Source organism: Diabrotica undecimpunctata, chromosome 2 (genome assembly GCF_040954645.1).
Source record: "Diabrotica undecimpunctata isolate CICGRU chromosome 2, icDiaUnde3, whole genome shotgun sequence".
Classification (NCBI taxonomy): domain Eukaryota; kingdom Metazoa; phylum Arthropoda; class Insecta; order Coleoptera; family Chrysomelidae; genus Diabrotica; species Diabrotica undecimpunctata.
In genome coordinates, this window is record NC_092804.1 from 180372621 (window position 1) to 180395673 (window position 23053).

At 33.4% G+C, this 23053-nt stretch overlaps 1 protein-coding gene across 5 annotated transcripts in view; it reads left to right on the plus strand.

Moving 5' to 3' along the window:
- The window catches only part of LOC140435297 (EGFR adapter protein-like), a 651983-nt gene that overhangs the window by 534889 nt on the left and 94041 nt on the right, over positions 1 to 23053 (plus strand). For 2 of the 5 annotated variants that reach the window (XM_072524133.1, XM_072524131.1), the window contains exon 2: positions 23015 to 23044. The exons of the other annotated variants lie outside the window; for them this stretch is intronic. The gene's annotated coding sequence lies outside the window, so the exon portion shown is untranslated. The remainder of the gene's footprint in view (positions 1 to 23014; positions 23045 to 23053) is intronic. 5 annotated transcript variants of the gene reach the window in all.

Here is a 23053-nt window from a genome sequence, read left to right on the forward strand (position 1 = left end):
CATTTATTCAATTAAAAATTAATTCGTAAAATATTTATATTTAAGAAAAAAATGTGATTTGTAAAGTAAATATGACTTTAGTTTGAAAAAAAAAACATTATCATAATATCATTTTAAAACTACAAAATATTCTATAAAAGATTCAGACGATGACGTAGAGTTTGATCAAATGTTTTAGAAAAGTTTTTCTAAATTTTTTTTCTTATCGGAAAAATCGTTTGAATATTTTTGGAAAACAAATCATGGTATAACTTACAGAAAATCGAAAGGATTCTACAAATTAGATTTTACCTCAAAAAATTACGAAAATTTTCATTTACGGAAATTTTTTTGGAAAATTTTGAGGAAAACTCTACTTGACGCTTCTCAGAATAGTAACAGAAGTGAGCATACACATTTTCAAATCAATCGGTATAAAAATATCATAATAAAATCAGTTTGAAAATTGTTACCGAGACCTAAAATGCGCAGGCAAGTGGTACATTTGACCCCGTTTTGTGGCTCTCTGTACCAACCCAGCTATCCGCCCTTTTGGATTTAAAGTTTTTAGGGGCTAAATAATGAGCCATGAAAATGGCGGACATATTACTTATCGTTAATTTTTCCCCAAAAAATTGCAATTTCACCCCTGTCCGCCACACCTTATGTATCCACTCTCGCGTCCGCCCTTTGGGATTTCGTCTAGTTATACCAAGATCTTACTCTGGGCAAATTTTCAGCCATATTATTGATCGTTAATTTTTCCGAAAAAAATGACAACTTCATCCCTGTATAGCCACCCCCTGTACCACGAGGGGCGTCCGCCTGTAAGGCAAAGTCTTAACTCAGTTACATTGAATATATTCCAATAGAGAAATGTCGTATTACTGATCAGTTCAAAATTTCGGCTCTATCTCTTGGACTATAAGGAAGCGATAAGTAGTTTGACAGCATAATAACTGCTTATTTAGTCTAGTTTTTTCAGTGATTCTAGGCAACCTATTTGGGTGGAGTTTTGACTTGTTCTTGAATGAGTTCCGAATCCAGCAGTCCGCTGAAGTATTGGATTTTTATAATATAATTATTTGACAACCTTTTGTTGGCCAACCACCTAGAGCGGAGTTGAGCCGAAATACATTGATTTCGTATGTTCCGTTTTAAATTCGTTGAATCTGTATACTCTGCACACATCTTACAGACAATACGTCTCAATGCACGGCAACATCTAGGAATTTTTTCTAACTGGGCTGGTGTGTACTTAGGAGCTTTTGTTTCTTTTATATCGTTTTAAATTATTTCTAGAAATTTTTCTACTTACGATCATTCGTAAAACATATCTTCGGCCAACATTTCGCAAAGACTTTCCTAATTGGTTCTACATACTCTGAATTAATCTCTGTTCCCGAGCGGGAGTTAAAACTCTTGGTCTTCCACTTTTGGGCAAATTAAGGCATGGTATACCATTTTCTACATACAACGTGGAGTACGACAAGGCTGTGAATTACCGCCAAATAATTTATATTCCTAGGAAATGGAAGACCAGAAGGAATAAAAATTGGTGGACAAACAATGAATAACATCAAATTTGCTGTGTATACTGTTAAACTTGATCACTGAAGCAATCCAAAGGAAACGTCTTAACATTATTACTAAGAAAACAAAGTGGATGGCAGTTGGCAAAATTAAATGTAGATCAACAGTAAATTTGGATGCATAGAGAAAATAGAACGTGTCAGATATTTTAAATATCTAGGCAGCTGGTTAAACCCAAATGCAGATTTTAATGAGGAGGAGATAATAAGACGGATTGGAATCTCACGTTAGACTGTTATGAATTGGAAACCAATTCTGTGTAATAGAAATCTATCTTTAAATATTTGTAAAATGCTTTCGAGGTGTTATATTTGGTCAGTTCTATTTTATGGTTGCGGGACATGGACTCTAAAAGACTTACAGCCGGATTCTAAGAATATCGTGGGTCCACACACTTCCAATGGGAACGTTCTTAGAATGAACGTCAGCTGCTATACAAACTCCATAAAGAGAAGAAAAACGAAGTATTTTGGACCCAAATACCATTTACAGGGAAAAATGAAAGAAAAAAGATGAATAGTGCGTGAAAAAGGTATTTTGGCTGCGAAAATTAGACAATGGTGCGATATGACAGCTGAAGAATTATTTCGCGCAGCAGCTGATAGAGAAGCATTCCAAGAACTTATAATTATGATGATAGTCTACGTTTGATCACAGACATGGCACTTAAAGAAGAAGGTTCTTATGTTTTACCTTATCTAACATCTGGTTGATTTTAATTTAATTTTTCATTTCAAATTGGCTGTTTTTCTTTGCTCAAATCACTCTATAAGATGTAGTATTGGAAGACTATATCTTTCCTAAGGCTGACTAAAAGAAAAAAAGGTACTAAACTTTTATTCTCTATAAAATGATGTGTGTTCGTTGGAGAACTAATTAACGTAACTCTAAATGAAATGCACAAATTTATTTAGATGTTAACAGTTTAGGGTATAAAACTATACTAACTTTACAAACTATATCCTAAAAACCTCTCATAGTTCTTGATAATATCGTAAACACCTCGAGATACTCAGCGTGGATGTTTATCATCTTCTAAGTAGTCTGAATATTGAGATAAAACACACACACACACACACACACAGTGGCGTGCTCGCCATAACACTAATCAATGATGAATATTGGCACCGAATATTTTTAGCTGTTTTTATTTCAGTGTACAATCTCACCGTATGCCCCAAGTTCCCTTTTCACCTTATAGTTTACTTTACCGTTTAGGAATTTGTAAAAAATTCTATATTCCTCTCGTATACGCCATTTCCTCCACTTATTGACCAAATGGCGTTTCCCTTATTGCATTCCTGGGAACAAAAGTCCTAGGTTTTAAATCTAAATTTCTCAATTTATGACCGAGATTATTAGATCATAAAAAACGTCATCAAGCGATTTTATGTGGTTCGGATTCAATAGTTGCAATCCAATAAATCTCGGTAACGTATTAATAGAAGAAACAGCTTGACCTCCTATAAAGAGAGTCTTTATGTATTCCTAGATAGAGGGAAAGCGACTGTAACGTTAAAAAACGGTTAATGTTAGAGTATGGTCCTGTTACTAGCGTTTTGAGATATGGTCCTTTTTCATTTTGCTTAGATCAAATTCCGTGCTTTCGTTTAATTCTCTATATTTAATATCTTTTTAGCGTTTTTTATTCTGGTATTCTATCAGAAATGACAGTGATTCCCATCTCTTTTCCGGTATAATCAGGAAATATGATTTACGAATCAAGGGGAGGTAGTTTTATGGATTCATAAGGCTTTAGTGTTGATTTATTAGTACTCATAAGACGAAAGATATACGATTTATCGAAAATATGAAGTAGGAATAACGCCTCTATAATATTTATCATAAATTTCTTAAAAGCACAGCTAATGACAAATAATTTCAAACTCCTTAAGTTTTTGCATATATCCATTTTAGTCATCAAAGATGTCAGATTTTTTTTGCTATTTCACATTGGAACATTTTTATGACAACCTAATAACTGTCCTAACGACAATCTGATAAACTAATGTCCAAATATATTGGATGAAGTTTATCTTAAGTTTTTGAATATAATTTATCAAGTTTAATTACTTTTCTACCCCTAATTCCTTTAAAAACTACCCCTAAATATCCGAATAAAAGAAGGAAAGAGTTTGTACCAGCTTAAAATGAACTTTTGGTGCATTCACAATGTATTATAGTTTTATTATTCAGTACATACTTTATCATGCATTAAAAAGTTTTAGCATCCAAAAACCACCCTTTATAATGAAATAAAGACTTTTTAATTTTTGAGTTATAAATTCGTTAAAAATCACATTTGTTGGGTAATTTAAAACTGTTTCTCAACTACCTAAAACGTTCTATGATTTACATTTTTTTTTAGGTAGTCGAAAGGTAGTTTTCATGCTTATTTTTGAGCTTCTAACCGTCATAACTCAGTTAAATTTGGTCCTACAAAAATTAAAAACAGCAAATTTTTTAGTAAGAAAAAATCTACAACTTTTTATTGTATTATTTTTTCATAACTTTGTTAATTTTTGAAATTAATCGTATTTTTTAAAAATAATTTTTTTTTTTCAAACCTAAAAATTATTTTTTCAAAATTAAGCTTCGAAACTCTCAGACTCACAAAATTCCCAGACTCTCGTTCAAACTTCAAACGACATTCAAACGACTTTTGATTGTACCGACATTAACTTTTATGCTAATGACTTTTACCAATGCTCAATTTAAGGATCTCTTCAGAAATTTGAAAAAGTGTAATTATTTAAGTTTAGTAAGGTTTTAACCAGAGATACCAGAGAAACTTATCCGACTAACGAGAATGACAATGTCTAACTTAGAAGCCACTGTTAGAATACAGGGAGAGAATTCTAGATCCTTGGAGATAAAGGATGGACTCAGACAAGGGGATGCTCTGGCTTGCCTCCTATTTAATATTGCCTTAGAAAAGGCAGTCCGAGATACACGAATTAGGGACGGCGGTACTATTTACAATAAATCGATACAAGTCTTAGCATATGCTGATGACATTGACATAATAGGGCGTAGCAAGCGAGATGTTGAGCAATATCTCCTAGAATTGGAAACAACAAAACCAAGTACATGTTGGTTACAAAGGATCCGATAGCAAATGAGGAACGAGAAACAGTCTTTGGAAGTCATTACCTTTGGACGTGTTGACAACTTTACATACCCTGGGTCGCTATTGACTGCTACCAATAAAACAAGCGAAGAAATCAAAAGACGAATAAATCTTACAAATAGGGCATACTATGGACTCCAAAAGCATTTCCACTCAAGAAACATTCAAAGAAGAACTAAAATTATTATATACAAAACATTGCTGAGGCCGGTCCTCACATATGGAGCAGAAACATGGACTCTAACGCAGAAAGATGAAAGACTTTTGGGAATATTTGAGCGTAAAATACTTCGCAAAATATTTGGAGCTATAAACGACCAAGGGCAGTGGCGCAGAAGATATAATTTTGAATTGTATCAGCTCTTTGATTAGCCAGATGTCATAACGTTCATTAAAACACAGCGACTTAGATGGGCTTGACACATAATACGGACGCCAGTAAATACGATTGCTAAAAAGCTAACCACAGGAACACCTGTAGGAAGAAGAAGCAAAGGCCGACCTCGAATTAGGTGGTTAGATGGAGTTGAAACCGACTTACGGATATTAAAAATCAGAAGATGGCAACATGTTGCCAGAAACCGAACAGAATGGCGACGAATCTTAGAGCAGGCCAAGATCCACAGAGGATTGTCGAACCAAATATGATGATGATGAAGGTTTTAACCACGTGGGTTATATCCTTTTTGAAATCCAGAATTGTCTTAGGATCGTGAGGAGGTCAACCTTAGTTAAAGTATCTCCTCTTCACCACCACAAAGACAATCATGGAGATCCCTACCCTGGCTAGCTCTTCGCAGAGGTAGTTCGGCTAACCCCTAAGACAAACAATGCTAGTAAGAACGATCACAAGGGAGATCAAAGCATAACACAAAATTAAAACAAACATTTTATTTAAATAAATACTCCTGCCTCTACGTTACAGTCTTGGTACAGTCTTGTACAAAGTTGCTGAATACGTTAATAACAAAGTAAGAAAAAAATTGTCCAAACAAAACACTTAACTTGCTGTTGTCTTCGTTGAATTCCTAGTTTAACACATGAACGAGTACTGCATCATGCTTTGCGATCGAGCCTGGTGGAATGGCAAAGCTAATCTCAGTATTTTTGTCCCATTATACGGAACACAAGTTACTGAAAACAGAGCAACGTTAAGTTCTCGACACAGAAAACCATTTAAGTGTCCAAACTCTATGAAAACTACTGATGTATAGGAGATAGCCAATTTTCACTTGAGGCTCACAGTATATTGAAATGGCTATATAATGAAATTTATCGGCCATTTCATATTTTCAGATTTAAGATTCAATAGAAGATTAGACAGCTTTTTGAAACTACCTGAAAATGAATGTGTATGATTTAAAAGTATAGTAAGCAATATTTTTTTGATTACCAACTTACTAACTTTTCTTGCCCGGTAGAGGTTCTGGTGCTTCAGGGACGAATTTTGATTTTTTCAGAAAGCTCTTCTGAGACCTTAATTGGCTTGACTAAGTTTGGTAGTCATACGGTATATTCGATTTGTCTCCTGCTTCTTTCGTTCTACCTCTGACGTGGCCTGTCTTCTGATGGGTAGTGGAGCGATTGCAACTATGTGTTGGTTTCAGACAACTCGATATTGTATTAAGAGCCTTTCATTGAGAGTCACGTCGACGTTTTTAGCGTGAGCAGAGTTTGTCCACACTGGTGTTTCAAATTTCGTGGCGGCAAAACATAATGCTAAGGCAGAAGTATGTCGTGCTCCACATTTTGTATTATTTAGTTTGATGATGATTTCCTGAGTTTATATTTACAATACTTTTTTTTACAGTATCTGGTTACGCCATTCCACCTTCAGCTTTTTTCGAGCATACTTGATACTAAGATTAAAAGCATACATATGTGTTTTATGGGATTGAGTTTCAAATGATTTTATTCATATATATAGTGCTAAGTCTTCTAGAGCATTTGTGTTTTTCTTCGAGTTTATTGAAGATTTTTACCAGTCACCGCTGTATCATTTTTTTATTCGTTTCTGGATTGATCGTTGATGTATATATGTTGTATAGAATTGGCACGAGGAAACTTCCTGTGGTAGACCATTTTGTTGGTCCATCCAACGAATGTTCTTGGATTTGAGTGTTACGTGAAAGAGTATGTTCTGTAGAAGGCATTTTATCAACCTTGTTAGTCATAAACCCTTTCTAGTTTCGTGGACTTCTGCCAGCAGCCTTTGATGGTTCACTGTGTTATAAGCGGCAGTTAGGTCTATGAACGCTACCTCTGTTATTTCTTTTCGTTCAAAACTATCTTCAATTTGTTGGATGAGATAAAGGGTTTGTTTGCTCTTCACTAATTTTATTTTCCACAAATTTAGCGGCCTGTCATAGTATCATTTCTTCGAATGTCTTGAAAAGAGGTGTAAAACTAAAAGGAAAGACAGTTAAGATTTGATTTGATTTGGTTTAGTCAATGAGAAATCTTCGTATTTCGTTTCGTGATTTAGGTGTAAAACTCTTTATATTCTCCGGATCCTTCCCTGGTTTTCAGAGGACCACCACTTTAGCTTTTCTTACATTATGGGGACTTGTAATGTGTGGATGCAGCAATTCATCATTCGTATAAGCCACTTTACGGTTATTAGGTCTAAACTTAACCCCAACATTGGAGTTGAAATTATTCGGAGATATTATTTACAGAACTTACCACTAAATTTAATATTTCTTTAACCATTGTCGGTCACTGGGCTAAGAATGTAAAAATAATATTTTTTGCCGAAAACCTATTTTACAATGGTTACAAAATTGCCTGAACTATTCCTTAACAACACATTTTTCAATCTATAAAGGCTGACTCATACATCGCCTTAGTGAAGTTGTCAGTAAATATTGTGAATAGGTACTCTATCAAATGTCGGCTGCTTTTAAATGGCATACAATACCGAATGTAATCTGAAACTTGCAGACGGTAATATTAGGAAATATAGTAAATGCATCTTTATAATGTGTGTTGTCATCACCAGGTGGGCGAAACATGCACGTGTCACAGGTGATCGTAAATCACAAAATCCGCCCGTCGTTCTGTCGATTTTGCATTATTCTATGTATAATGTGTTTCACGAGCATTTGGAATTTAAATAATAACAGATTATTATATGGTTCTGAAACAATTTTCTTGTGCTTTGTTTTTCTTTTATTTATAAGTCCTGTATACACGTAAAATATTTAGAAAAGATTCAAAATAAGTTCTTAGATATTGATTGCCTTAATAAATAGCACTCATGATGATGCTGAACTAACAAAACTCTTAATAATTGTTTTCTTTCTGTTGAACTTTAAATTTATGAAGGTGTCCAGTGTTTAATTATAGTTTATTTTTATGAACGAGAGAGTAATTAGCATAATTTTAACTGGTAGCTCCGACCACTCCATGGGCGTGCTCAAGATTAATTGAAAAATTACTTTGAATAATTGTAAAAAATAAATGAATTATTTTAGTGTTATAAAGTGTTATGTGTATGTAAACAAAAGTGACCTCTTTTACCACACACTATATTAGAACTGACTGGCCCACATTAAAAAGGGTTTTAAAAAATTCACATTTTTTTTTTAATTTTTAAAAATTACAAAAGAGAAAAAGAGTTTTTAAAACCGTCTAAGGTATGTTAAATAGATGAATAAAAATATTAATATAAAACTTACAGCTACTTGTTACAAATCCAAATCAGATTCAGAAGATGAACTTTCAGAACCAAGATTTATAATAACTGGCTCGATCATTTTATCAGTAATATTGTCCAGCTTCCACATTTTTTCCTCTTCTTTAATAGTGTGATTTACTGCCTTTTCCCAGTTTGAATCATGAATTTTAAAAGTGGTATTTTTTCTTGAAACTTCACTCTTTATCTGTGCCCATACCAGTTCAATCGGGTTTAATTCACAATGATATGGTGGGGATCTAAGTACTGTCATTCCACGATTTTTGGCAATTTCATCAATTTCGTATTAGGGCACACAACGAATAAAGTTCCTTTCTTATAGATCCGGGATGGTACGTAATATTTTTTGAACTCAGCCAATTCTGCAAGTCTTTTTTTAACCACTTGGTTGTGGGCAGTCCTTCTATAAGTCTGGAGCGATAACTTGCATTATCCATTACTATTACACAGTTCTTAGGAAGAAGATCTATCATTTGTTCGAACCATTCTTGAAAGACATCAGCGTTCATGTCTTCATGGTAGTCACCGGTACGAGTTGATTCAAAAGTTAATAAACCACCTTCAACAAAACCGTCTGAACTGCCAATGTGTACTATTATCAGCCTGCGTCCCTTTCCTGATGGTGGGTTTAAACCAGTAGATAAGATATTTACAAAAGCGTGCCTTTGACTTGTAACAGTTTCATCCTGCCAAAATTTATTTGGTGTATGACCCTCGTTGATCCATGTTTCATCAAGATAAAATATTTTTCTTTTTTGGTTTCTCATTTCCTTTATGGTTCTTAGAAAATGTCTTCTCCATATGACAATATCGCTTCTTTCTAATAAAATAGACTTTCTGGGATTCTTTTTCCAGCGGAAGCCTATTTCTTTTAAAAGTTTCCATAACGTACTTCGACTCATTTCTGGGTAATCCTTATCATCTCTAACTGAGACAAGAACTTTATCCAATGTTGGAAATTCTTGTCTAAAGAAGAATTCATGCACTTTCCCTCGAAGTCCTTCTTTAAAATGATATTCTATTTGAAATTTTGGTTTCCCTGGAGCATTAGGTGGCATTTGAAAACTACCACATTTCTCTTCTTTAATAACTCTGTAAATCGTAGATTTCCCAACACCAAGTGTACTGCTAACTAACTCAACGGTCTCATCAACACTTTCACATAAACGTTTGTCTGTAAATGATTTAAAACAATTAAATATTAATGTTTTTTCATTAACTGTTAGAGGACCAATTTTTCGGCGTTTACACGGCACTTCCAAATTTCCCATAACACTAGTATACACAATAAACTGCACCTTGCAACTGAAGTACCTACTTTTAGTGAACTGTTAAGAATTTTGAATACGCCACTTGGACCTTCCTATATACAAAATGGAAAAACCCACTATCACATTTTCTGTGGAATAAGTTTAGAAGGTAATTATCTAGTCAATTACTGTCGTAGATTCCTGGAATTAAAGAATTAAATGTTTGATTGTTGAAACCCTTACTTCGTGGAATGCACTCATTTCAGATAAAATAAAACGTTTTATTTTATCTAAAGAATTAAACTTTATTTTGCAAATAGGCAAAGAATTAAACTTTATTTTGCAAATAGATAAAATAAAACGTTTTATATTTATCTAAATTATTTTAAATATTTCCAAAAAGAAACAAAATATATTTTTATTGCCTTTATTCTTACTATAGCTCTAGTATTTCATTATTTTTTATGTTCGTATCTAATTGTGTAATTTTTTCTTTCAAAATGTAACCGCTTACAATCGAATCAACTAAATAATAAATGATCCTCGTGCCATAAATAATTCCCGAAAAAATTGCGGTCTCCCAGAGTCAAGATCGTCCCAAAAGTCCCGGCACCAGTCCGATCCGTTGGATTGACCCTACTTGTTTATTATTTATTGCCAGATATTAAAGTGAGTCTCCGGAGAGGGAATCGATTCGATGAATTACGCGCTGTTTTCTTGTATCTAATGTCTGTGAGAGTAATAACTTTCTGGTAATGTTCTGTGAAAGATGGTGGATATAATATTTTGTTGTAGAGAAGCTTTACTTACGGGAAATATGAATTACTCGTATCATGAATTTTGTTAAGGGAACCTTTCAACAGTTATTTTAAATTTATACCAATGTGTAACCTTTTTTACCTTGATGTAGCTAGAAAGGTCACCAATTGATATACTAGGAACGAGAGCTAGTAAATGATTAAGAGAGAGTGAGTCGTGGGTTCGAAAATAGCTTTTGAAATTGGTAATTGGTTAAACAGAATAGAATACCACAGATGAGAAGAAAAAGGGAGAAAAAGGGCACCACTTATTTTTTTGTATATAAAAGAAGAAAGTTAAGAAACCTTAGATCATTAACAACAAATTACAATCTGAAAATGAAAAATATAAAAAAAATGTTAAAATTGTCTATGTACAATGAACTTGGATAAAATTAACAAAACTCATTTCATTTGCGACTTTTTCTCACCTCAGTGACAATCAATATTTCTCATATGAAGTCGCTGGCACCAAATCACGCGATAGCGGTAAATCTTATCAGAAGTATTCCTTGATTTATACATTCTTGCCGAGTTTTGTCTCTTAAAATCGCTTCTAGCAGGACATAAAGTTCCGGTTTGCAGGAAATAGAGATATTTTGTGTCTCCAGCAGGAATTTATAAAGTATGTTCCACAAGAACTCTTCACAATTTGTGTAAAGATAAATATAGAGATTTTTATTTGATGTAGCTTAATAGAAAAATTCGAACACAGACATTGTTTAGAGGAAAATGAGAGGTGAAATAATAAGAGAAAATAATGAATGTTCATTTTCTATTTAAAATTCCAAAATAGTATATTATTCAGCCTAGAACCAGCCTCATAGTAAAGCAGCTATGAAATCCCTGAAATCACACGTGATCAGCTACAAAAGTAATACTTTGTAAAAATTAAATGTACTAAAAAAGGAACATTTAATATTCATGGAAATATGAAGCTTTTTTTGTATTTCTCTCGATAGCCCTTCTCGCTATTTTCTAGATAGTTTTGAGGTCACCTCATTGGTATTTTTCATATTATTATGAGCGTTTCACTTGTATAAAAGCTGCTAGAAGGCTCAAAGACAGCTACAGTTAATCTTCAAAGTAAAAATAAAAACCAAAAGGAAAATTTAACTAGCAATTCAAATAAACAGAGAACGATTAGAAAAATTTGTCATTGCCACTGATTCATTTCATTATGAACTTGGATGGCGACAACATTGATTTTCTATGTTATCAAGTAGATCATATTTGCTGATAAAATAATAAAAGAATCTAATGTATATGTCCTATGTATATGTCTGAACTGGGGTTCGGATCAACATTTTCACCAAAAAAAAGACCTCATAATATAACAGTCAGCAGAATGTGCTTTTGTTTGAAAATAGAACACTTTTAAATACGCCGCCTCCAATTTCGTATTAAAATAATAATATGAAATAAAATTTCAACCTGAAACGCAATTAACTAATTAAATCCAAAAACTTGATTTAAGAATTAATCAAATAACTTAAGGGTTTGTTTCTCTTACTCTACAATTGTTTTGTTTTTGATAATACGATTTTGAATCTAATTACAGGTTCTGAAACATTCCTGAAATTTAATTAGTAAATACCTTGACATAATCTAACCTAAACCTGAAAACGATTTCAGCATTGAAATCAAAACGACAAAAATAAAATAAAAGCATTTCTTTTATTTATATACGTAAGTGTATAAATAAAAGATCTATTTGGATCTTTTATTAAACCTAACAATGAACAAGAAGGATTAAAAAATTGTATTTATAAAATACATTGTGAATGCTATCATTTTTATTTTGGTCTGAAACATTAAGACCATTAAATTAGAATAAGTGAACATCAATCTTATATTAAAAATAGAGAATTTCATAGATTTCAAATTTGTAAACACACATGGGAAAATTTACATAGGGTTTAATGGAACGATTCAAGTATAGTTCTGAAAGAAACGGATGCTAAAAAGAGAAAAATCAAAGAAGCGGCTCTAATGATGCTAAATGAGATCAATTACGTCGCAAATTTTTCGGCAGAAGCATCTGGTTAACCGTATTAAAAGAGGAAGTCGATTAAAAGAAAATACCACTATTTCTAAGCCACTAACATATAATTTAAATACTCTGGACATGTTGTGAGAGCAGACACAGACAACATGGAAAGACTTATTACCCAAGGAAAGGTAAGCCGAAGATCACGCGGAAGATTCCCAACAAGATGGGTCGACCAAAAGACCTACGCATGAGACCTGCGCATACGACATTACGATGACCAACACTTCCTCTGGGTTGTCAGTTCTGAAGAGAGAGAGGGATATAAGTAAAAGTGAATGACACGCTGAGCTGACAAATTATGGTATCGTATTAGCTTAGGTCAATCTTAATTTCAAACGACTTAGTTCTTTCCAATCTGTTGCTCGGTGACGAATAATGAAACACAGAATGAAGATAAACGAAAAGAAAAACCAAAATGAGAGTATATGAGAATAAACAAAAGAACATAATAAATAAGCAAAGTATTTTATTGGCTCTAACCATAAATAAAAAAAATGCTTTACGCGTTAGATTGTCAAGAAGCTTTAACTTAATAGTTATATTTGGCCAAGACTTCTTTCAGATTTCCATATCAACATCTAGCTAAGACTGTATAAGATTTTATATACCCAATATAGCCAATATTATTTTATGAAGTCGGTACATGGACTCTAAAAACTATCAGCTCAAATAAATTGGAAGCTTTTAGGATGTAAGTTTATACTCTAACCTTAAAAATAACTTTTACAGTAAGAATTTACCTACACCTACAAATAATATATTTTTCAAACCGTTTCTAACAGTTAAGTTCCCCTATTAAAAAACCACTACAATAACGTGTCCGATAGAACGGTCGAATGAAGGCGAAAGCGGGCGTGCGATTTTTTTCTTTTTTACGAATTTTCTCGCCAAACAAGCACCATTAATCAGAAGGTAATCGAAGACGCCTCTCTGGCCGGCCATCATGGCCGCCTATATCTAATGATAAATTAACACGTTCTGGACGACATTTCATGCTGGCTGGATGGTGGTTTTCACGAAAATTATCGGAATTTCTCTTCGCAATTTTTTTGCCGGTTCTTTTTTGTTCTTTTATCCCATCGGTGTATAATAGAGCGGTGTGAAATTTACAGATTTGAAATATCGAAAAAAAAAAAACAAAACAAAATATGAGAGGTCAGAGAGGTTCTCTTTTGAACTAGTCTGAGTTTATAAAGAAATGCGTTTTCGTTTTTCATAAAATTTTAAATTCATATAAATAAACTGTAGTGTGTGTTACCTTATATGAAGGGAGCAATGCATATCTTATATTACTTTACAATGGAGCAACCGCTAGACCTATAGAAGTAGAAGAAGAGTTATAAGAAGAAGAAAGTGATGATATTGACAAAAGATCACAGAAGAAGAAATATATAAATTAAGAAATTAAATCTCGATTGTGCACTACTAAATAAATTCTTAAAATCCGGTGGGAAACCATGATGAAAATGTAGTGGTACTTTTTCAGGAAATTTTGAATAACAAGCAGGTACTAGACTAATGGAAGACCTTCTTTTGGCATCATAACCCTGTATGGGTCTTTGCCTATCTGGCTATGTCCTTCCATTCAGATCTCTTTTGGGCCATTCTCCTTCATTGTCTTATACTCATGGTTTTCAGGTCGTCTTTCACGTCATCCAACCATGTCGTCCTGGGCCTTTCTTTTTTCCACCTTCCTAACGGCTTCCACTATAACACATCTTCTTTATCGTTTTCGTGTCTTCTTGCCGCTGAACTGTCCCAGCCATGACAGTCTTTGACTTTTCACAAATCTTACAATGTCATACCCTTCATTCAGTTTATTAACCTTGTCGTTTCTCCTGATTCTTCATGAGCCATCTTCCTCTTGCACCGGGCTATATACTTTTCTCAGTATCTTTCTCTCGAATGTCCTTTTCGTCATTATCCAGGTTTCACAACCATAGGTTACTACGGGTCTAATCAAAGTTCTGTAGATAGTCATTTTGTTGTTTCCACTGGAAATACGTGCATTATTTCGCTACTTACGGAATTGATTTCTGTGTTCAGATATGTAAAGGCATCCACACGTTCAATAGTATAGTTGTCTATTGCTATATTATTTTCATTCTCAGGTGTTCTTTTGATGGTCATGTACTTAGTTTTTGTTTCGTTTATTTTAAGCCATCTTAGTCTACGAGGATAAAGATCGATAATATATTACATGATACTGACTGAAAAATTACAAAGCCAACCAGAAGATAACGCCAAGTAACCGCCGAAGTGACATATATTACGTCGACCATTAATTTGTATGCGTCTTAGTGTAAATAGCTTGTAATTATATCAAAATGTGTAGTGCATGTAAAAACAAATAGTTTCAAAGCTCCAATTAAACATAATCAGTCAAACGGTACCGATATCATAAATCAACATCGTAAAATTCTTACTCAAATACCGTAAACACAAAAAACCAATAACATACGAATATTTCTCTTAATAGATATAATTGTTGCAGCCGTTCATGGAGCATGTGGTAAACGCTATCTTTCATGTGTGTCACATAAATTACCTACGTATATGCAGTGATTAATGCTGCTATGCATTATAAACGTTAATAGAATACATTGTTATTAGAAGTACATATAAGTATGAGTATTGACTTAACTGTATGTATTAATTAAAGATAACAGCTGCAGTACCGGATATTTATCGTAGCTTTTTGCAATAAACAGATTTTAGTACAGTTGTTCTCACGATTTCTTTAAAAATGCTTGAAATTAGTTGTAAAATATACCAGTATATATATATATATATATATATATATATATATATATATATATATATATATATATATATATATATATAAACTTTGTCCATAAAATTGTAATCTAATTGAAGAGTTATTGTAAGTAATATTCAGATAAGAAGGAAGCAAAAGATGTCAGACAGTAACGATAGCAGATCAGATGATGGTAAAAGAAAGAATACAGATGAACTAGAAGAAATTTTGGCAGACGTAAAAAGGATTAATTATTTACATCACCCAAATATTCACTTGCACTGTAGAAACAATTTTGCAATAGAAAGATTTTAATTTACCTCGAAATTTATTTAAATTCGTTTCAGATTTAATACTGTTGGAAAGATGATTGAAAAGTCTTATACCCATATAATACTGGGCTTTTTTAAATCGTGCTGTATTATGTTTTGGTACTCTGATTGGTCTAGGTCATTTTGCCTAGTTGAGAACTGGTGATAATCAGAGTTTAAATGAAAAGTAGTTATACTGGCTTTTACATGTAGTGTACATTTAAAAATATATACAGAAGGTACTGTTAAAATGCTGTATTTTTTAAAATATTGTCGACATGAATGCCTTTGTGGTAAATTAAAAGGTTACCGAATTATCCTTTTCTGAGAGACAAACACTCTTGTAGCATTCACAGCTCCACTCCAAGGATTTATATTGAAAGCCAAGTGAGAATAAACAATTGCATAATAAACATTCAATAACTGTTCCATTTTGAATGAAAGATTGATATTATCTATACAACAAATGCTGTCCTTGACTTATTGGACTGATCATCCAGAATATCTTGATATTTGGTCCACTTTTTTCTATGTTTACAATATTAGTGACATATACATTAACTCCTCTACCACAATAACACAATAATAACATTCGTTAATTCTAAGCAGATTACTTTAAAGTGATCTATTGCTCTCCTCCCTCTCTCGATATCAATTAAAGTATAAGACCATTTTCTTGTCCTTATTTGATCCAGGATCCAAAACATTTGAATGTTACATAATTCTCCGATCATCAAATTAAATTGACTTACCACTGTATATAGCTCTTTATCTAATAGAGACGAGACAGTGTTATGCGATCCCTACAATTTTCGAACGCCAAATGGCAAATAGGTTGACGAATGTCGATGCAATAGTCGTGTATTTGGATTTGTGAGTGATGGTTACACGCAGCATCCATTATCTACCTGCCTGTGCCTCATTCTCTTTATTATCAACGGCAGTCGATGCCCTTTTGCCTTTAGCCCCCTAATCACACGTCAATCAGCCTTTGCTTGATTAAAAGATGCTGCGGATAACTTAAATTGCAAAGGCAGGTATTGCAAAGAAGGAAATTGGATTAAATGAGAGGTTTAGATAAAAAAATTATGTGTGTAGGAAGTAATGGAGATTTGATGAAAATCATCTTATGAGAATTTTTCCTAATATAGTGAAAAATCGTAAAAACTTATTTAGGAGTAGATAGTAGAGTATTATTCTCTTTTATAATTGATGTCATTTTAAAAGTCTATTATGTAATCCTGAGTTTTGATTATATTTTGCTTGTTCTATGTCGATAATAAGATTGACTTGCAACCTTTTGAATATTTTATATGATTAGAGGGCATATGAAGAAATAGTAAAAGGAAACGAGGTCAAAATTGGATCCAGCAGAATAACTATTAATGAGGAAATATGGAAATATTTTCACAAAGATAGTGAGAAATTAAAAACTCACAAAAAACTAATACCTATTACAAGGATGTTAAGAAAAGGATGCAACTAGAACACGAAAAATGAAATAAAAAATACAAATAGCAAATTTATTTATTTAAATGAATCAATCAAGGCAAGTTTAAGCAAAACAAAATATATGGAGTGCACAAAATCGAATGAACATGAGAATCTGAAGGTAGACAACCATACCTACAAATGTGCCTCCACTTTTCCCTACCTAGGCTCAATAATAAATGACAACAACAACATCAGTCAAGAAATACAAGCACGGATTCTTAGCGGTAATAAGTGCTTTTATGCATACAAAGACTTAATGAAAAGTAAGTTACTGAATCGTGAGTCTAAACTGAGAATCTACAAAACAGTAATTAGACCAGTGGTCACATATGGATGTGAAACGTGGACCCTTTCAACCACTGACGAAAATCAACTGAGAATATTTGAGCGCAAAATACTAAGGAAGATATTTGGACCAACCCAATGCAGCGATAGTTCGTGGGGAATTAAAATGAACCACGAGCTGGATGAACTAATGCAGAGCGCAGATATTGTCAGATTTGTAAAATCACAAAGATTAAACTGGCTTGGTCACCTAGAAAGAATGCCAGATAATCGAGCTGTAAAAGTAGTCCAGAGATGGAAGCCCCAAGGAAACAGAACAAGAGGAAGGCCCGTAAAAGATGGATAGACGACGTAGAGAGGGATCTTAAAACCATTAACATCAGGCAGTGGCGAAGAAAAGTATCCGACAGGACAGAATGGAAGAACATTGTTAAGCAGGCCAAGACTCACAAAGGGTTGTAGCGCCATTAGAAGAAGAAGAAGAATCAAAGCAAGTTAAAGACGCAAGGGAAACTTGAGAACTAATAAACTGGGAAATGTCATCAAGAAAAAAATGACCAATGCGACGAAAAAGGCTAACATACAAGAGAGAAAAATATATAGATGATAAATAAAGAGGCTTGAAACGTGAAAGGAACTTAATTAGAAGAATTAATAAGAGAAGCCAAAAAATATACTGAAACTGTAGACATATAAGAGAAAACATTTTTCAAAAGCGGTGGAACAAATAAAATGAATGAAGCAGATACTTGAGAAAACCTTCAAAATAGAGAAAAGAATGCTAATAAATAAAAAGCTAGAAAGTATCTAAACAGCTAGAGAAAACTATGTAGAAACAAGAAACGAATATATCAGAAGAATAAGCTAAAAAAGTTGAGGACAAAATTCAAACTAAAGAAATATTGGAATTTTACCAGAAAATTGAAAGAAAACGAGAATCAGAGTGTATATATCGAAAGTGAACAAGAAATGCCAGTAAGTGAAACATAAGACGTACTGGAAAGGTGAATATATCAGAGGTACTTGAAGTCTTACTTTCATGGTTTACCAAATATCACTGAGGAAGAAGAACAAGATATGACACAGGAAATAAAAGTTTTATTTATTTTCTGTCCTTTATCGTACATATAAAGTTTGTTTTTTTAGAGGTATAGAATTTTGAAATGCAATAAAATAAAGATGATTTTTATAAATGGACATGAAATTAACTTTATTTCAAACATAATCTTTTGGCATTATAATTTAAATATGATTTCTGGCATATGACCGTCATGGCTAGCTCTGACGTAGTCTAATCTGGAGGTCCAAGTTTCGATCACTTTTTTCAATATTTGTCGCTGTATATCGGCAGTAACGCGGCGAATGTTGTCCTCCAAGTGGTCAATCGTTTCATGCTTATCGGCGTAGACTAGCACCTTCACATATCCCCACATAAAATATTCTAGCAGTGTTAAATCGCACGATTTTGGAGGCCAATTCACGGTCCGAAACGTGGAACTATGCGGTTACCCAACGTGTTTTTCAATAAATTAATTATGGCACGAGCTGTGTGACATGATGTGCGGTCTTATTGCAACGACAGCTCCTGCACATCATGATTGTTTAATTGGAGAATGAAAAAGGCAGCAATCATGGCCCTATAGCAGTCACCATTGACTGTAACATTCTGGCCAGCATCGTTTTTTAAGAAGTACTGTCCAATAATTCCACCAGATCATAAAGCACACCAAACAGTCAGTTTTTCTTCATGTAATGGTTTCTCAACATACATTTGAGGACTATCTTCACTCCAAATAAGGCAGTTTTATTTGTTGACGTAGCCATTTAACCAAAAGAGAGCTTCATGTGATGATGTACCTTTGAATCTTGCATGAGTTCGAATTTGTTAGCACGCAAAGCAAGATCTTTCTGCAAAATCTTCCATAAAGTGGATGGACACGTATCCAAACGCTGGCAGATTGACTGATTCGTATCTTCCTTTATACTACGCTCTACAGCAGCAACAGGTTCTGTATGCACTGTACGACCTGTCTGTAGATGCATATTATCAGTTAGAGTAAACGTGGTGCAAAAACGTTCCATGGTTAATTGTTCCATGTGATACGTACTTTGAACAGAACCACAATTTTCTAAATAAATTTGTACAATTTGGAAGCATTGCTCAGGCGCCAAGTCTATTTATGCTGAAATGCCAAATCCAACTTAACATAAATCACTTCACAGCTGTCAAAATGGTCGACAATTAAAAATGTTTTACCAACTTACATTTATATTCCTTAAAAAAACGCCCTTTATATGACCATTTGTAACAGTATATATCTAACATTAAATCAATATGAGCTTTATGGTTTTCTACAGTTCCTACATCATATTTGCCTTTAGGAAATGATGATGATGATTTATTAATTAGCTTATCAATGTCCGATTTAAATTATTTATTAATATTTCAAAATTATTAATAGTGATATTCTCATTAAAATTCATTTCCTAGTGGAGTAGTGGAGAATTTGATTACCTTTATTAGAAATTTCGACATTTTGAATGGTGATTTGTAGATTCCATAGATATTTAAAATGTCGTTCAACAATAAGTTGATTTTTATTCACGGTGGTATCACTTTCCATAAAGTCCATAAAATGCCTTACGCTATTTTTTGTTCTAAGATATTATCTTTTTCTTGAAACTGCCAATCAGAGATCACATATTACTATGTTGTTTTCTTTGTTATTATCAAATATACTCAGTGACATTAGAAGTGTTACACCCAGAAGGAATAATTTCTTGAACTTAATTTTTTGGCAACATTGTAGATTTATATCAACAATGAAACGATAACATTGTCAAGAATTTTTATTAACAAGTAATCAAAAAAATTAATAATGTGTTTGACGACTCCGTAGCTGAATACACTCCTGTATACGTCTAGGCATTGACAAAACAAGATGATCGATGTCTGCTTGTGGCACCTCGTTCCTAGCAACTTGAACTTAATGTATTAACTGTGCCAGAGTCTGTGGAGGATGGTGCAAAGTGGACAGTCTCCTTCCCATCATATCTCATACATGTTCGATAGCATTTAAATCCGGGCACGGGTTACATTAACGCCAGCTACTTGGAGAAACTCCATAGTTTGACGAGCAACATGGGGACGCGCGTTGTCTTGATGAAAAAGGACGTCTCGACGGCCATCAAGATAAGGCAGTAAAGTGGTTTGTAAGATGTCATCAACATAACGCGCAGCTGTCATATTGCCTCGAATAAACACAAGTGGTGATCGGCTACCATAGGCAATAGCCCCCCCAAACCATTAGACCAACTGTCCTGTGTACATGTCTCTCAACAGCAAACCCGATATCTCGTAGCTCTCCACGGCGTTTATGGCCATTACGCCATTCTGCCACCCAATGCTGCCGTTGTCTGCACCAATTCAAACGTTGATGACAGTGATCCGCAGTCAAAGGAAGCACTAGTCGTGGGCGGAGTGAAACCAGTCCAAAGGCTCGAATGAGACGATACACTGTACGCATACTAACAGGTCTACCTACTACTAAAAACCATTGGTCAGCAATTTGACGCATAGCAGCAAAACGGTCTCGCAGAGCAAGTAATCTAAAGCGCCTATCTTGACGCTCTGCGGTTCGCCTCGGTTAACCAGTAGGTCTTCTTCGTGTTCCTCTACCTTCGTTTGTCCACACACGACAGACACGCATAACCGTCATTGCCGTACAATTAACGCGACGGCCTATTTCACGATACGACAAACCCAATCTCTATACGCAATAATGCTGCCCCTGTCAAAATCGCCTATATGGTGGTAATTTTGTTGTCTTCGAACTAGAGGCATTTTCTTACACCGAATACAATTAGACTGAGGAATAATAACTAAAAATTTCAATACAAACAGGTTTTTACAAATCGGTATCTTCACAAAAAAATATAAAGGTAAAACTTTATTTTTACAAAAAGTAAAAAAGATAAAACATTGTTATTGTTATCATAGCATGTTTTAAATGTTGTCATTGTGTTGCCAAAAAATTAAGTTCAAGAATTGATTCCTTCTAAGTGTAACACTTCTAATGTCATTGAGTATATATTCTTTTTATATTGATTTTTGATCCATAATTTTCACATATGCTGCTTGTCTTGTTTAAAAGTTGGAGTTGTTCAGTTGAGCTTGCCATAGTTACGGTGTCATCTACATATCTGATGTTTATAGTGCTTCTGTTAATTATTATTCCATCACTTTCAGATAGCAGTGAATCTTCAAAAATATTTAATATAAAATATATTAAACAGTAATAGGAACATAATACACCATTGCTTCACTCCTCTCCTAAGTTCAATTTCCAAACTGAGTTCATCGTCTATTACAATTTGTAATCATTGGTTCCTGTAAAATTTTGTTATAATTCCTATGTCCATTTTGTATTGTTTCTCTTTAGAATTTGGACTAATCTTTCGATTCTTTCTTTTTTAAATGCTTTCTCAAAATTAGCGTAATAAACACGCACATCCAAATTCATATCCCTGCATCTTTGAGTTATCACGTTAAAGCAAACAAGGCGTGTTTGGTTCCTAACTCGTTTCTGAACCCAAACTGACAATCATCTATTCCTTCTTCCAGTTTTATGCTACCATGTGATACTAAAAACTAATTTGACTTATTATTGATATTATTTTGTATTTACTGCAGTATTTCCAATCCGGAAATAATTTCAAAAAAATTCTGAAAATTAAGAATTTAAATCTAATATAGATACTACAATAGGATCCGTCACGGTCAGTTTGTTTCAAAAAGCCTAAAAAGGATTGTCTCTTGAGCAGTTGCGCAGATTTATTATGTAGGATATTGCATAAAATTGTTTTTTAAATTACGGTCTCTTCCTCCCCTATTTAAAGTATTACTAAAATTTTACTCCCGTTTTTTATGGCTCACTCCCAATGTAATAAACATCTGAAAAAAGTAGGTCTAAATATAAAATTATAATGAGCCGAGTTATCAATCATCTCCTGTAACTACGATACCAGAGATTATGGCTTATTTCCCAGGGGAAGTAGCTGGTTCTTATTTTTGAAGGATAATCAGCCGCCATTGATTTCACCGTAATGGAAAATAAAATGAAGCCTTGTTTGTCATCGGTATTTGCTTCTCTTCGTGATACTCAGCCATCAATAAGGCTTTTGTATTATATTGTTCAGAGACGGATTACAGGAGAAATTTTTCGACTGAATTTTATTGTAAGAGTACAAGGTGCAATTTATATTTTAAGTTTATATGTAGGCTACGTCGTATGCTTCAGTCCAAAATTTAGACGTTTATCTTGCGGTATCACACTTTGCTTCATCTCTTCATGGAGCGTCCCACACCTCTTCTATCAATTAATAATTTGGTATTTGATGTTTTTTTTTTCATTTTGTTGTGTATTCTTTTATTTTTTCATTAATCGAGTAATAGTTTTTACTGTCTTTATTTCATTATCTATAAAGTCTTAGAATGCTTTAAATTTTCTCAAGCTTGGATTTTGGAGTTATTTCTGTGCGCTATTACCAAACTTTTACAATGTTAAACTTTATAAATACATAAATGTTATAAATATAATAAAATATCTGTTCTAAATGTTTTGAAATTTTTAATTTGTTTTAATAATATTCTTCATTTTGTTACAGGTATGTCCATGTTCAGGATATTTAAAATAGGTAAGAATA